At 39.9% G+C, this 18,150-nt stretch overlaps 1 protein-coding gene across 4 annotated transcripts in view; it reads right to left on the bottom strand.

Moving 5' to 3' along the window:
• LOC126175883 (uncharacterized) overlaps window positions 1-18,150 on the bottom strand; it is a 930,852-nt gene that overhangs the window by 868,086 nt on the left and 44,616 nt on the right. The gene's annotated exons all lie outside the window — the stretch shown is intronic.

The raw sequence follows: 18,150 nt of genomic DNA, 5'->3' as shown, positions 1-18,150 counted from the left end.
TGATATTTTTCTGCTTTTTGTGTTTGCAATATAAAGCTTCGATACTGTGCCCCTTCAAACGCCAAACTCTTCAGTTACCTTGGTTACGGGAGCACCACCCAAAGAGCACCACCAACTTGGCCACGTTCGAATTCAAACAGCTCCGATATAACGCACTCACTGCTACACAGAATACTGTTCTGGCCACGACTGACGGATGCAACGTGTTGAAAACATTTCACAGCTGCCGTTCGTGGTCGAATACAAGAGCGCCGCGTGCAGGTGTGGTTAGCATCAGAACCAGTTACGAATTTGTTTTTCAAGCTTAGCTAACCCATTTCGAGAATTTATTCTTGTTGTAAAGTGCAAATACACTACTGGCCATTAAAATTGCTACACCACGAAGATGACGTGCTACAAACGCGAAATTTAACCGACAGGAAGAAGATGCTGTGATATGCAAATGATTAGCTTTTCAGAGCATTCACACAAGGTTGGCGCCGGTGGCAACACCTACAACGTGCTGACATGACGAAAGTTGCCAACCGATTTCTCATACACAAACAGCAGTTGACCGGCGTTGCCTGGTGAAACGTTGTTGTGATGCCTCGTGTAAGGAGGAGAAATGCGTACCATCACGCTTCCGACTTTGATAAAGCTCGGAGTGTAGCCTATCGCGATTGTGGTTTATCGCATCGCGACATTGCTGCTCGCGTTGGTCGAGATCCAATGATTGTTAGCAGAATATAGAATCGGTGGGTTCAGGAGGGTAATACGGAACGCCGTGCTGGATCCCAACGGCCTCGTATCACTAGCACTCGAGATGACAGGCATCTTATCCGCACGGCTGTAACGGATCGTGCCGCCACGTCTCGATCCCTGAGTCAACAGATGGGGACGTCTGCAAGACAACAACCATATGCACGAACAGTTCGACGACGTTTTTAGCACCATGGACTATCAGCTCGGACCCATGGCTGCGGTTACCCTTGACGCTGCATCACAGACAGGAGCGCCTGCCATGGTGAACTCAACGAAGAACCTGGGTGCACCAATGGCAAAACGTCATTTTTTCGGATGAATCCAGGTTCTGTTTACAGCATCATGATGGTCGCATCCGTGTCTGGCGACATCGCGGTGAACGCACATTGGAAGCGTGTATTCGTCATGTCACCTCTTGTTCGCACTGACGGCACTTTGACCAGTGGACGTTACATTTCAGATGTGTTACGACCCGTGGCTCTACCCTTCATTCGATCCCTGCGAAACTCTACATTTCAGCAGGATAATGAATGACCGCATGTTGCAGGTCCTGTACGAGCCTATCTGGATACAGAAAATGTTCGACTGCTGCCCTTGCCAGCACATTCTCCAGATCTCTCACCAATTGAAAACGTCTGGTCAATTGTGGCCGAGCAACTGGCTCGTCACAATACGCCAGTCACTACTCTTGATGAACTGTGGTATCGTGTTGAAGCTGTATGGGCAGCTGTACCTGTACACGCTGAAACACGTATGTAACAAAGCAGCGATGGTGAGGCACGTTAAAATCTTTGACCAGAGAGCCTATAATCGTGGTGAGTCTGCGCTTGACCGCGCGAGTGTTGCAAGCAGTTCGGTTGTAGTCGTCATGTAGAGCAGTACAGTAGTAGCCGTCGTGCAGTACGCTAGTAGTCGTCATGCAGAGCGGTCGGTCAGTAGTAGCAGCCCAGTGCGGTTGTGTGATGTAGTCTGTCGGCAATACTGGTCAAGACGCTGAATGAGGTATATTGTTAATTAAGGTAATCATCAGATAATGTAAAGTTTATTTATTGTAATTAATTTCCAACAAGTGCCCCAATAATAATTTTGATTTCAAAAGCAATTTTACAAAAAAAATTATTTAATTGAATTAACGATTTCATTCCACTTCCCTTAAAGAAAAGTTTCAGTTAAATTTCAAAAAAAAGGAATATTATTATTTGCGATGCAGTTCCTCCAAGCTGTGCGCAAGAATAAGAGCAGAAATTTGACTAGCAGTTACAATGAGGTAAGAATTTAATTCTGATTTGCACAGGGCCAAAGACCGATATTTCGGTTTAATTGAATTTTCATTATCACTGAGATTTCATTAGTACTGAATTGTTTTTCATTATTTTTGCGGGAGCTTACAGCAGAGTCAGATTGCGAATTTCACATTTTTGTTGCCTTTGTCAGTACATTTCATTGCAGGGAGGTTATTCTTGGGTCCCATTTATTATTATATTTTTTATTTAAATATTTCTGTGGGGACAATATTGCTTCTTGGCTCCATTTCTATATAATATTGTTTTGTAAATTTTTGTGGGGAGGTTACACTTGGCGACACCCAGTCCAGGATCGTATTTCGTTGAGAATCTTCTGAAAAGTAGTCAGAAATCTGCTCTTATTTGCTTAGGTATAATTAGGATTTGGCGCTACGCTTTTACTAATATTGTAACTTTCTTTCTACAGGTCAACGGCAATTCGTTGCTCTGTTGTATTTGTGTGTTGCTTTTGCATTTGTGCTTATTGTTTTGTGAATATTTGTGACTATTGTAAAAACGCCGCGAAAGACTATGAATAGTGTATCGCGAGGTATTATGAATGAATTTACCGACTTAAACAACGTGACCGATAGTAATTGTGACACGCAGTGTAATGATGACAATCCTGCGTTCACTGACAGTCAATGCGTTCCAACCATTAATGATGACTTTTGTCTTAATGATGAACGAACGAACTCAATTGTCTCGTCTGTTAACTTGACGACAATTGATGACGCGGAGCGGCCTATTGTAATGAGCGCTGCCCAGCTTAACACACCCGATTTGGAAAATTCAAGTAACGTTCAGACGAATTCTTCTAATGAAAATGAACAGGATACACAAAGTACGACGGATCCATTTTATTCCGAAATAGTGACCGACCGTGTACATTCGACTGGCAAACCTTTTTGTAAGTCTCAGAATAACCTAATGGTTATAGAAAACGAGACAATTCCAGATCCACCACTAAACAGCACAGAGAATATAAACGCTAATTTTGACTTGGTACGAATTATGACAAGTTTGCTACAACAGCAAAGTGAGAAAATAGACAACAATTTCAAACAACAGAGTGAAGATTTCAAACAACAATTTAGTGAACAGGACAAAAAAATTAATAAAATAAATGAAAAATTAGACGACAATTCCAGACAGTTAAATGAAAAATTAGACGACAATTCCAGACAGCTTAGTGAACAAATTAGAGCCGTTGCCGCGCAGTGCCATGACACTAAGGAACAGTTGCGCGTGGAAATTGAGGCTTGTTCACGAAAAAATAGTGAAGAAATTAAGTCTGTTGCGCAAGAATTAAGGGAAATGCAAACAGCCGCAACAGAAACACTCAGAGACGAAATTAGCGGAGTCGCTAAACAATGCTCTGAAAAAGCTACACAATTACGCGACGAGTTTAAAGCAATGACAGCAGAACTTTCGCGCACAATGGATGAAAAGATCGACGCGAAATTCGAACATCAAAATACTCAGATTGACGAACGCTTTAATCACCACATAGAAAACAGTAATACACGTTTCCGCAAATTTATTCAAGATCAAAATAAAGTCAAACGTCAAGTCATGGAAACAATCACTGCACAAAGACAAGAAGACAAACGCAAAATGTTCGCGAAAGCAAAGACGTATGTAGACAACAATATTGCCTCAGTGTCCGACGAAATTAATTCCATCAAACAGTCGAACACAGAATTACGTGACGAAATTTCCAATCTTAAATCAAAAACAGATACACACACAGTAGATATTCAAACAGTGACAGACAGATTCGAACAATTAGAACTAACACAGGATTGCGATGTCATCAAAGCTGATGTTAAAAAACTGAGCGAAACTACACGAAGTTGCAACAACAGATTAATGCGTCCGATTCTAAAACCGATGAACAGGCAAAAATACTGACTGAAAAATATGATGAATTAGCCAGTCGTATTGATGCTATTGAAAGTAATAATGATAATAAATCAGACGACACTGCACCGGTTTCATTTAACCAAACACCTGAATTTCAAAATTTACAGCAGACAATTAATGAGATCGACTCGTCTAACAACACGTTGCGTAGAAAACTGTCGAGTTTACAGCAAGAAGTAACAGAGATAAAAAATATTTCAGCTAATAACACAGCACAGCAGACGCCACTTAGCGAACATTTGTCAGATTCACGCAGTACATATAATTTGGGTAATCTACAAAGAGTACGCGATTTAAAATCTGAAAAGCTACGCAACTTGAAATCCGAACTGACACAGAAAAACAGATTCTCGCACAAACCTGAACGTGTTCACAAATTCAGAGACGATAACGTTGATTACGAGCAGTTTTTATCCGTAAGAAAAACTAAGGAATTTAATAATGACAGGGCACAGATACACGATTTGAACTGGATACGACAATTTGCTCTTGAATTTTTACCAACATTTCGTGTAATGCAAAAACTTGAATTAGTATGGATACAGCAATTTATTTCTGAATTTTTACCGGCATTGCCTGTAAGGCAAAAGCTGAAAAGTATTTGCAGTGCGTAATAGACCTCAGGGGATTCATTACGCTTTAATGAATATGTGCCGTAGCGTGCATAGGGCCCCGAGCTGTAGTAGTGCTGTTTCATCTTTAGTTTTCTGCACTGCTGCCTTCTCTTCTACTATCCTTTATATCTATCAAAACCGCTCTTTAACTATTGCTCTATTTAGAATTAAGAAGAATGAATAATGAAAACCCGATGTGACAAATTTTTACCGAAAGTGACAACTTTTATTAGGCACTCCAGAATTACCGCCGTAATTTTAATAACAGGAAAATTTTAATCATCAGTACGTGTAAAATTATCAGCAACAGTAAACACATTTTTGTAACAATAGACGTTTTTCACCGTAACAGCATGAAAGTCAGCCGCTTAGCATACGTAACCAACAATGCAGTCTACAAGGTCAACCAAGCTTTAATGTTTCGCCGCGTGCACGTATAGTCCCAGCTACAACAAATAGTAACGTACGGCAGCAAGGAAACAACTACGTACAAAGAAGGCAGTATTTCAATTCCCATCGCAATACACCGTATAGAAATGACTATTACGACAGACGTAAAAATAATGAGAACAATTTTCAGCGTACATTTAATAACAGTCGATCTTTTCAGCAGCAAGAACTTTAGCAACAACATATTATCATGAATGAACCAGACAATAGGTGTCATACATAGCGTAATACGTCAGGAAGAAATAACAGAATAGTTCAAATAGTCAAAATTCCACAGCGTCCTCCTGAAAATAATAACACGTCAGATAGAATTTAACCAGATACAGTACAGGTTGCATCTTTCAGTTACGCAAGCAATACTTTTGAATCACAGAATATTATTCATGAGAATGTTATTTGAAACATGCTTTGTTGAATGCTCCACTTTTATCGCACCCAGATCTTACCAGAAATTTTTCCATTGCCACCGACAGTTCTAACACCGCTTTAGGCGTACACATTTTCCAGGAAATTGAAGAAGATGGTTCGACAGTAATTAAAAACATCGCATTTGCAAGCCGCATTTTGTCACCCGCTGAACGAAATTATTCCGTTACAGAATTGGAAACATTATGTGTTGTATGGGCTTTTACGAGATTTCGGCACTTTCTTTATGGCAGACATACAACCGTGTACACAGACCACAGAGCGATACAATTTTTACTTTCGGCCAAATTCACTCACGACAGATTAAGCAGATGGAAACTTTATTTACAGGAATTTAATTTCACAATAGTTCACATTCCCGGTACGCAAAATGTTATAGCAGACGCACTATCGCGTTCTCTCGGCAACATTCAGCAAGACGTAGCAACCAACTTCTGCAAAACAAATTTCAGTGTCATGTACATTCAGCAAGTAGCATTGGAAAATTTTATTTCATCATCATTACAGGACATAGCACAAGAATAAAATAAAGACAATGTGTGGAAAGAAATTAAACACCTTTGGCAAGATAGGAATAATGTTACGATTAGGAACCACTACACTGTACGCAATGACATTCTGTTTCGCCGCTCTCATCCTGACAGCAACAATTGGTTATTATGCATTCCTGACGAACTTGTTAACAAACTAATCTGGTACACTCATTTAAGCTACGCACATTACGGAGCACGAAAATGTTTTCTTATACTGAGACAGAACTGTTATTTTAACAACATGGAGAAACGTATACGACGAGTTTTAGCGTCTTGTAAAATTTGCCAGAAAGCTAAATCAGACACCACTTCACATATTCCTCCTTTATATCCCATTGTACTTGTTAACTTAAGACATATGGCCGCAGTAGATATTTTTGGTCGGATTCCGAGAACTAACAGAGGTTTTTGCTACATCTTTGTCGCTGTTGAGCTCACTTCAAAATTTGTTACTTTCACTCCGTTACGCAAAGCTACTGCTAAAACTGTTTCGAAAGCATTCGTAAAACATTTTCTATTTCATGTAGGGCATGTGATGAAAGTAATTTCTGACAATGGATCTCAATTTCGTAGTAGCATATGGACACGCATGTTACGAGCCAGAAACATTTCTCCGATCTATATATCCAAGTACCACGCTTCTTCGAACCCCTGTGAACGGTTAATGAAAGAAATTGGTAAGCTGTGCCGAATATACTGCCGCAAAAGACATATTGATTGGGATACATACATACTCTCATTCCAAGATGTAATTAATTCCATTCCAAATGAATCCACTATGCTATCTCCGTCTGTTATACTGAAAAACGTTGAACCACCAAACAAAATTAAAGAATTTGTAAATTTTCCTACATCTCGTCGCTTACGACACCACGAAATAATTGACATTGCGCTGAACAACATCAAACGTGCCGCAGAGCGCCGGAGAAGACAGCAAAAACAGGTTTGTACACGCCGAGACTTTCACGTTGGACAGAAAATATTAGTACGTACACACTATTTATCCAGCAAATTAAAAGGTAAGTGCAATAAATTTGAACTTCTATACGCAGGTCCATATCGGATTCGCAGCATCCCTCACCCCAATGTTGTACACGTCGAAACTTTGAGAACCAGAAAATCGAAAGGCAATCACCATATCTCAAACATTAAACCGTTTATTGAATGAAGACACTTTATGATTCAACACACTATGATGTCATTTACTAATGCAATTATTTCACCTGACTAATTACTGATGATTATCGTATTTTTCTTGGCAAGTGCCCGGCAAGGTAAGGTTAGCAGGTCGCTTTTCTTGTCGTTACACATCAGACCGTGCACATTTTCCATTTTTTTTAATGTACGATTGTATTCCAGTTTTGTCTATATGCACTGTGAAATAGTTAAGATATAACACACACCAGTCGACTTTGACATTTTTTTTTTGGCCTTATGACATCTCAACATCGTGACTGTTACATTTTTTGCTGCTGCATTGTGATATTCTCTGTACATTTTGGCTTTGAACACTGTCAATGTCTTTGACATATTACGTTGTCTGTAATGTTATGCTGTATGGTTAATTGTGTCACCATAAACCGGTCATTATTTAGTGGGTAAATGATTTAAATGCAAGACGTTAATTTCTGTTCATCAATTTCAGAAAGAAATAATGGGTGTAAGAAATAAATTCAACAGAAATGGGAATTTCACCTGCGGAATAAACGATAGAAGATGCAATAACTTTATGAGGAAGAGTAAATGGATCAGGATTAACAAGCATTAACAAGAATATACTATACTCATCGTAGAATACCAGTCTTAACTAATTTTTTCTTTCAGAATACAAGGTGATTGATGCAGGCTGTCGGACAGAACTACACATCTTAGTTTTAGTGATGAAATATGCTAGAGATAAGGAATAGTTGTATAATGAGTAATGAAGTGATATTTTTGCAGATGATAATGAATACTGATGAATAATGATGAAGAATATGCTATTATGAATAATGAAATTTTTCTTTACAGGTGATGATATTAATGAAGTTATGATAATATGGATAATGAAGTGATTGATAATGAAGTTTTTTCTTTACAGATGAGGATAATGTTGAAGTTATGTATTTATGCTACGTAGTTATTTAAGTATTTGTTGTAGTTTGTTTTGACAGCAGGTGTTATATTGCATAGTAGGATGACGGAAAGTTTTGGAAAGGACAGCTATGGAACACATGTTTATACACATTTCACTACTTGTTAATTCGAAGTTCACTACTTTTCAGCATAGTGTGCGTTTCTTCTTTCAAGTCAATAATCCATTTTGTATTTTTTCCAGGAGAAGTTTTTCATGATACATACTAAACCTGTTACTTATTATACCTGTTCTAGTACTTGAATTTTTTTTTAACCCATTTGTGTTTATCATTTATAAATGTGATCACATATAGTGCCTTGTTTCATAACCTTGCTACAGCTGACTCATGACGAATGACGTTACACATTTTTGATTTACAGGAACAACTACACATTTTTGATTTACAGGAACAACCCAGTACCAATTTTTTTTCCTTTTTTCTCTTCTTGCTTTCTCTTATAATTACCAAAAGCAATGCTTTGCTAGCACAAAAAACAAAAACAAAAAATATGTATTGCCAGTCCCGAATAATGACTTAAGAGATTTCTGAGTACTACTGATTATTAATGCTATGACTGTAATTAGCTGATTTTTAATAATGACTTCGTAATGATCTGAATGTCACTCAATGAATTGTTATTACTTCTTAATGATCTGATTAATACTGAATGAGGAACAATGTTTTATACTATTCGATACTTGATGGCCACTGAGTGCCAATAATTAATGTCACTCAATGAATTATGTTATTAATTATGCCATTAATTAGCTCTTGTTTTCAATGTTGATACTTTGTAACTGGAAAAGAATATGATTCTTACTATATTGAAATGACAAATGATTAACTATGCTTTATAATTGGGAAAGAATGTGATTGTTTAATAATGCTTTGTAATTAGGAGAAGGCTAATGATTATTACTATTGGAATGACCAATGATTAATTAAGGCTAATGATTATTACTATTGGAATGACCAATGATTAATTAACTATGCCATACTTTGTAACTGGAAAAGAATGCGATTATTTAATAATGCTTTGTAACTAGGAAAAGAAGGTTACTGATTCTATGTAAAACAATTAATGAACATTTTTCTGTAATATTACATACTTGGTACAGAAATGTTCAATCACTGGGCTATGAATGCCGCACACTACTAATGAAGACTGTAATTGTCAATATTATGTGACTTAATGTCCTTCACCTCATGAGCTAACTACCCTGAATTACTGTAATGTCCATTTGTCCTGTCTATCCTAGTGATCATGGAGCACTATCTTTGGTTTTGCACTAATTCTACGTTGGTGTGCCTTGTAAGAGCGTGGTGTTGACACGACATGCTGTCCACCACCGTGAGCGATGAAGACGTTATTATGGTCCCACTGTTTGGTGTACCTAATATACTGCCAAAATGAGAAACATGAAATGTTACTACGAGAGTTCAGTGTCTTGGCTACACTGGTAAATTCTGATGGGAAAGGAACTTCAAATTGTGTCACTTGGTGTTGTACTTCTGTGGAAAGATATGGACTTTCAGAATAGCTGTGTGCAATCTAAAGTGCTACAACCATGATGTGATCCTTCCCTTTCCTATCCTAATTCTTGTCACATAGTGAAAATCATTTTTTTGCTAACATTATTTATGTTCATGGGTTATACATTTTTTTTTTTTTTGATTCGCTGAACTCCACTGCGAGTACACTTATGTCACTTGTCGATATGATTTTTGCCATTATGTTTATTTATTGCAAAAATGCCTAAGACATTTTTTCGATTTGTTCTCAAGTACAGTATATGCACTCTTGTCTTTTATATTGTATATACATTTTTTATTTATTATTTTATTTTAATGATTTGTTCTGAACTACAGTGCATGTGCACTTATGTTGTGTGTTAAAATGTTTTCTACTGAACTTCAGTGCCTGTGCATTTTCAATATGATTTGTACTCATTCTGTATATTCAATACTTCAGTACGTATGCACTTATGTCATTTGTTACTAATTGTATATACATTTCGTAAATTGCTAATATGTTCTCAACTCCAGTGCGAGTACACTCATGTCACTTATCAACACCATTTTCTGCCATTCTGTTTATTTGTTCTGAAAATGCTAAAGAATTTTTTCAGTGCGTGTGCACTTTGCTATCTGTCAAATAATTTGTATATACAGTTTTCTGATTTACTACTATGTTTTGTATTCACATCCTGTCTTTGTCTGATATATTTTGTACTCGGTGCATGTGCACAACATTTAATTTATGTACTAAATTTGAATATTCTGTAAATTGTAAAAATTTCTTGCGATGGCAAGTCCAAATGACTCACCATCGCTGCCAAATTTTTGCCCCCCCAGTGGAGGGTTATGAAACACGTATGTAACATAGCAGCGATGGTGAGGCACGTTAAAATCTTTGACCAGAGAGCCTATAATCGTGGTGAGTCTGCGCTTGACCGCGCGAGTGTTGCAAGCAGTTCGGTTGTAGTCGTCATGTAGAGCAGTACAGTAGTAGCCGTCGTGCAGTACGCTAGTAGTCGTCATGCAGAGCGGTCGGTCAGTAGTAGCAGCCCAGTGCGGTTGTGTGATGTAGTCTGTCGGCAATACTGGTCAAGACGCTGAATGAGGTATATTGTTAATTAAGGTAATCATCAGATAATGTAAAGTTTATTTATTGTAATTAATTTCCAACAAGTGCCCCAATAATAATTTTGATTTCAAAAGCAATTTTACAAAAAAAATTATTTAATTGAATTAACGATTTCATTCCACTTCCCTTAAAGAAAAGTTTCAGTTAAATTTCAAAAAAAAGGAATATTATTATTTGCGATGCAGTTCCTCCAAGCTGTGCGCAAGAATAAGAGCAGAAATTTGACTAGCAGTTACAATGAGGTAAGAATTTAATTCTGATTTGCACAGGGCCAAAGACCGATATTTCGGTTTAATTGAATTTTCATTATCACTGAGATTTCATTAGTACTGAATTGTTTTTCATTATTTTTGCGGGAGCTTACAGCAGAGTCAGATTGCGAATTTCACATTTTTGTTGCCTTTGTCAGTACATTTCATTGCAGGGAGGTTATTCTTGGGTCCCATTTATTATTATATTTTTTATTTAAATATTTCTGTGGGGACAATATTGCTTCTTGGCTCCATTTCTATATTATATTGTCTTGTAAATATTTGTGGGGAGGTTACAACGCCATCCAAGCTCTGTTTGACTCAATGCCCAGGCGTATCAAGGCCATTATTACGGCCAGAAGTGGTTGTTCTGGGTACTGATTTCTCAGGATCTATGCATCGAAATTGCGTGAAAATGTAATCACATGTCAGTTCTAGTATAATATATTTGTCCAATGAATACCCTTTTATCATCTGCATTTCTTCTTGGTGTAGCAATTTTAACGGCCAGTAGTGTATTATGAGAGATGTCTGCATTGTATTTTTTGTGTCTATTGCAATGTAGTCGACTTTTTGAAGTTAAACTACAATCGGGAAACAGGAAAAAATAGATCTTGAGATTTTTTACGTGCTAATCTTAGAAATGGTATTTTTGTCTCACTACTTATGGGTACTGTGCCTCTTCCATTACGCAGAATGTCAGATACATTCAAGTCGTCACTCACACTGTCTATTTTTGAAATCAGAGTATGTTACAAACATTTATGATAGTACTGTTTCACAAAAAATGGTCCAAATGGCTCTGAGCACTATGGGACTTAACAGCTGTGGTCATCAGTCCCCTAGAACTTGGAACTACTTAAACCTAACTAACCTAAGGACATCACACACATCCATGCCCGAGGCAGGATTCGAACCTGCGACCGTAGCAGTCGCGCGTTTCCGGACTGCGCGCCTAGAGTTTCACAAAGAGTTTGGATACAGAGGTGCTATATTTTCAGTGGACTACATTATTTATTCATTCCCCCCCCCCCCTCCCATTAACCATAGACCTTACCGATGGTGGGGAGGCTTGCGTGCCTCAGCGATACAGATAGACGCACCGTAGGTGCAACCACAACGGAGGGGTATCTGTTGAGAGGCCAGACAAACGTATGGTTCCTGAAAAGGGGCAGCAGCTTTTTCAGTAGTTGCAGGGGCAACAGTCTGGATGATTGACTGATCTGGCCTTGTAACATTAACCAAAACGGCCTTGCTGTGCTGGTACTGCGAACAGCTGAAAGCAAGGGGAAACTACGGCCGTAATTTTTCCCGACAGCATGCAGCTTCACTGTATGGATAAATGATGATGGCGTCCTCTTGGGTAAAATATTCCGGAGGTAAAATAGTCCCCCATTCGGATCTCTGGGCGGGGACTACTCAGGAGGACGTCGTTATCAGGAGAAAGAAAACTGGCGTTCTACGGATCGGAGCGTGGAATGTCAGATCCCTTAATCGGGCAGATAGATTAGAAAATTTAAAAAGGGAAATGGATAGCTTAAAGCTAGATATAGTGGAAATTAGTGAAGTTCGGTGGCAGGAGGAACAAGACTTTTGGCCTGGTGAATACAGGGTTATAAATACAAAATCAAATAGGGGTAATGCAGGAGTAGATTTAATAATGAATAAAAAAATTGGAGTTCGGGTAAGCTACTACAAACAGCATAGTGCCAACTAGCTCTGCAGATGACGAAGATATTGAAGAAATGTATGATGAGGTAAAAGAAATTATTCAGATAGTGAAGGGAGACGAAAATTTAATAGTTATCGGTGACTGCAATTCGATAGTAGGAAAAGGGAGAGAAGGAAACGTAGTAGGTGAATATGGATTGGGGGGAAGAAATGGAAGAGGAAGCCGCCTGGTAGAATTTTGCACAGAGCACAATTAATCATAGCTAACACTTAGTTCAAGAATCATAAAAGAAGGTTGCATACATGGAAGAATCCTGGAGATACTTACAGGTTTCAGATAGATTATATAATGGTAAGACAGAGATTTAGGAACCAGGTTTTAAAGTGTAAGACATTTCCTGGGGCAGATGTGGACTCTGACCACAATCTATTGGTTATGAACTGTAGATTAAAATTGAAGAAATTGTAAAAAGGTAGAAATTTAAGGAGATGCGACCTGGATAAAGTGATTAAACCAGAGGTTGTAGAGGGTTTCAGGGAGAGCATAAGGGAACAATTGACAGGAATGGGGGAAGGAAATACAGCAGAAGAAGAATGGGTAGCTTTGAGGGATGAAATAGTGAAGGCAGCAGAGGATCAAATAGGTAAAAAGACGAGGGCTAGTAGAAAACCTTGGGTAACAGAAGAAATAATGAATTTAATTGATGAAAGAAGAAAATACAAAAATGCAGTAAATGAAGCAGGCACAAACGAATACAAACGTCTCAAAAATGAGATCGACAGGAAGTGCAAAATGGTTAAGCAGGCATGGCTAGAGGACAAATGTAAGGATGTAGAGGCTTATCTCACTAGGGTTAAGATAGATACTGCCTACAGGATAATTAGAGAGATCTTTGGAGAAAAGAGAACCACCTGTATGAATATCAAGAGCTTAGATGGAAACCCAATTCAAAGCAAAGAAGGGAAAGCAGAAAGGTGGAAGGACTATATATAGAGGGACTATACAAGGGCGATGTACTTGAGGACAATGTTATAGAAAGGGAAGAGAATGTAGATGAAGATGAAATGGGAGATGCGATACTGCGTGAAGAGTTTGACAGAGCACTGAAAGACCTGAGTCGAAACAAGGCCCCAGGAGTAGACAACATTCCATTAGAACTACTGACGGCCTTGGGAGAGCTAGTCCTAACAAAACTCTACCATCTGGTGAGCAAAATGTATGAGACAGGCGAAATACCCTCAGACTTCAAGAAGAATATAATGATTCCAATCCCAAAGAAAGCAGGTGTTGACAGATGTGAAAATTACCGAACAATCAGTTTAATAAGTCACGGCTGCAAAATACTAACGCGAATTCTTTGCAGACGAATGGAAAAACTGGTAGAAGCCGACCTCGGGGAAGATCAGTTTGGATTCGGTAGAACTATGGGAACACGTGGGGCAATACTGACCCTACGACTTATCATAGAAGCAAGACTAAGAAAAGACAAACCTATGTTTGTAGCATTTGTAGACTTGGAGAAAGCTTTTGATAATGTTGACTGGAATCCTATCTTTCAAATTCTGAAGGTGGCAGGGGTAAAATACAGGGAGCGAATGGCTATTTACAATTTGTACAGAAACCAGACGGCAGTTATAAGTGTCGAGGGATATGAAAGGGAGGCAGTCTTTGGGAAAGGAGTGAGACAGGGTTGTAGCCTATCCCCGATGTTATTCAATCTGTATATTGAGCAAGCAGTAAAGGAAGCAAAAGAAAAATTCGGAATAGGAATTAAGCTCCATGGAGAAGAAAAAAAACTTTGAGGTTCGCCCATGACATTGTAATTCTGTCAGAGACAGCAAAGGACCTGGAAGAGCAGCTGAACGGAATGGACAGTGTCTTGAAAGGAAGATATAAGATGAACATCAACAAAAGCAAAACGAGGATCATGGGATGTAGTCGAATTAAATCGGGTCAGAGAATTATATTAGGAAATGAGACGCTTAAAGTAGTAAATGAGTTTTGCTATTTGGGGAGCAAAATAACTGATGATCGTCGAAGTAGAGAGGATATAAAATGTAGACTGGCAATGGCAAGGAAAGCGTTTCTGAAGAAGAGAAATTTGTTAACATCGAGTATAGATTTAAGTGTCAGGAAGTCGTTTCTGAAAGTATTCGTATGGAGTATAGCCATGTATGGAAGTGAAACATGGACGATAAACAGTTTGGACAATAAGAGAATAGAAGCTTACAAAATATGGTGCTACAGAAGAATGCTGAAGATTAGATGGGTAGATCACATAACTAATGAGGAGGTATTGAATAGGATAGGGGAGAAGAGGAGTTTGTGGTACAACTTGACTAGAAGAAGGGATCGGTTGGTAGGGCACGTTCTGAGGCACCAAGGGATCACCAATTTGGTGTTGGAGGGCAGCGTGCCGGGTAAAAATCGTAGAGGGAGACCATGAGGTGAATACACTAAGCAGATTCAGAAGGATGTAGGCTGCAGTATGTACTAGGAGATGAAGGAGCTTGCACAGGATAGAGTAGCATGGAGAGCTGCACCAAACCAGTCTCAGGACTGAAGACCACAACAACAGCAACAACATTATTTATAAAAAGATGTAATACTGAGTACTCATTTTAAATTATCTACAAAAGTATATACTCGATTTTGTTGCAGATGTCCAGCAGAGCTTCTGAAGAAATGAACATATTATGTAATTTACTGTAGTTGTCAGTCCGGATGGCTGACAACGGAGATGTGAACAGTGTGCCCTCCCACACCACATTCCGATGATGTCGTTGGTAGGAAGTGTCACCGCCGCCAGCCGGCATTGCACGGCCCTCTGAAACTGATTGGTAAAGTAATTAACTTTGAATGAAACTTCTTAGCAGATTAAAACTATGTGCCGGGGAGAAACTCGAACTCGGGACCTTTGCCTTTCGAGGGCAAGTGTTCTACCAACTGAGCTACCCAAGCACCATTCACGACCCGTCCTCACAGCTTTAATTCCGCGAGTACCTCGTCTTCTACCTTCCAGACTGCACAGAAGCTCTCTTCCAAAAGTTGCAGAACTCGCACTCCTGGAAGAAAGCATAATGCAGAGACATGGCTTTGCCGCTGCAGAGTGAAAATTTCATTCTGGAAACATCCCCCAGACTGTGGCAAAGCCATGTCTCTGCAATATCCTTTCTTGCAGGAGTGCTAGTTCTGCAAGTTTTGAAGGAGAGCTTCTGTGAAGTTTGGAGGGAAGGAGACGAGCTATTGGTGGAATTAAAGCTGTGAAGACGGGTCGTGAGTCGTGCTTGGGTAGCCCGGTTGCTAGAGCACTTGCACGTGAAAGACAAAGGTCCCGAGTTCGAGTCTCGGGCTGGCATACAGTTTTAATCTGCCGGGAAGTATCGTATCAGCGCACACTCCGCTGCAGAGTGAAAATTTCATCCTGAAACGTTTGAGTGAATTTACATGAGACATCGATATAATCTGCCTTACAAAAAAACTGAACCACTCCGAAGGGGATAAGATAACGAAAGAAAACTTCACTGTTTGAGAGGGTATGTGATGTTATTTCAGTCATAACAATATCGAATGAAATGTACGAAGAACTTTACACTATGAGGTCATTTATCAGTACGCCGTTGCAACCGCTCTGTCCTGGATCAATGCACTGATTTGGTTGGGAAAAGTGTCATAAAGGTTTTGTATCCTCTCCTGAGGCAGGCTGGCTGACAGCTGGTGTGACGGGTCCTTGATATCCTGGGTACTTGCTCTGGGACGAAGCTGACGTCCGAGCTGGTCCCACTCATTTCTATTAGGGACAGGTCTGGCGATCTTGCTAATCACATACCCCAACAGCAGGCAGACAGTTCATAGAGACACGTGCCATGTGTGGACGAGCTTTATCCTGTTGAAAAATGGCACCACACTACAGTCGCATGAGAGGTAGCATATGAGGAGGCGGGTTGTCTGTGACGTACTCTTGTGCGGTCAGACTTCCCTCAGTCACTACCAGCCGTGATCCGAAGTCATACCCGATGGCTCACCAAGCCATGGCGCTGGTATTAGCACCTCTGTGCCTCTCCAAAACACTGAAAAAATGGGACCTTTCCCCAGGTCGTCGCTGTATTCGCCGCCGATGATCACTGGGATAGTGCACAACCGTGACTGATTGCTAAACGCATTGTCACGCCATTCATCCGCAGTCCATGGTTCCCAGTCACAGCGCCACCGCTAACATCGCCATTACTGTTGTGGTGTTAACAGTAGTCTACACGTGGGACAGTAATTTCATGTCCGCCTGTTGCTCTTTGAACAACGGTGCGGTATGATACAAAATGATGCAGGGAGTCCGCTACTTGTTCTCAGAGGGCAGGTCCAGATGTCAAGGGGTTGTGATGTGCTTGCTGCGCAATACAGCATCCTCCATTCTGACGGTCATATGTGGTCGACAACGAGTATGTCTGCCTCACACACGGATGCAGTCCAACATCAGGCCACTGCCACATCCGAAAGCCCCACCAATCTGGATGTTGTGCGATTAAACCAGCCAGCCAAATGGTGACTCACAATGAGACCCCCTTCAGACTCTGTCGGGTGCTTATAACGCTGCCTCCCACGAATATGCAGGATCTCTGTGCGTTTCACAGTGATCACTGAACACTGCACACAGTTGACACCGGTAGATATGTTAGAGGCTTTCTGGCGTCATTTATTGGTGTGCGGACATCATCGATGACGTCATGAGATTTCCTCAACCCCCTATGCCCACCGCTACCCTTACCCATATCCCCCAACCCCTACCACCATTCTCACACCTACCCCTTCCCTTCCATCCTCTATAAAATGTTGGGAAACTCAAATTGTGATTGAAACTCAAAACTTGGCAAGAAATTAAAAAAATAGCCCAATTTCGCTAGTGTGTTTCCTACTAAAGTAGGGTTATTTCCGTTAGTATAAACTGAGGGGAAATGCAAGATGGCGCATTGTCATGCTGGCTGACTTGGAATACTGACCCTAGCTCTATGACGTCATAATCCGCTGGCACAGCCTTAGTATGACTTCAGAATCCACGATAACTGGCCTGGAATATAAGATAGTGATCGAACAAGGCGTACTGGTGCAGCTTTGTGATGTATTAATTCAAAACTTGCAGTACTGTCACTGGCTCAATGTCACAATGCAGCACGATCTGTTGGGCTATTTATAATAGTGTAGAATCCTGTCATACTGGCCCAGATTTGAGATATTGGGACAGGTGCTGTGATTGCAGAATACAAGTTCTGGAACATTGGCACTATGACTTCAGAAACAAGGCACGTTGTGCAGGTCCACTCCTATTTACTTACCAACTTATCATGTTTCCCCACCCTACTAATAGCTCAAAAGTGTATGGTCCCTGCATACTTTTTCTCTTAACTTCAAGTTTGGATCTCTCCACTAGCATCTTTATTTAAACAAGCATTAAGAGGGATAGGGCCTTCTGGACACACCATTTTCTCCCCCCCCCCC

Source organism: Schistocerca cancellata, chromosome 3 (genome assembly GCF_023864275.1).
Source record: "Schistocerca cancellata isolate TAMUIC-IGC-003103 chromosome 3, iqSchCanc2.1, whole genome shotgun sequence".
Taxonomy (NCBI): Eukaryota; Metazoa; Arthropoda; class Insecta; order Orthoptera; family Acrididae; genus Schistocerca; species Schistocerca cancellata.
The sequence above is the reverse complement of the archived record's forward strand: the minus strand, read 5'-3'. Positions and strand labels throughout refer to the sequence as shown.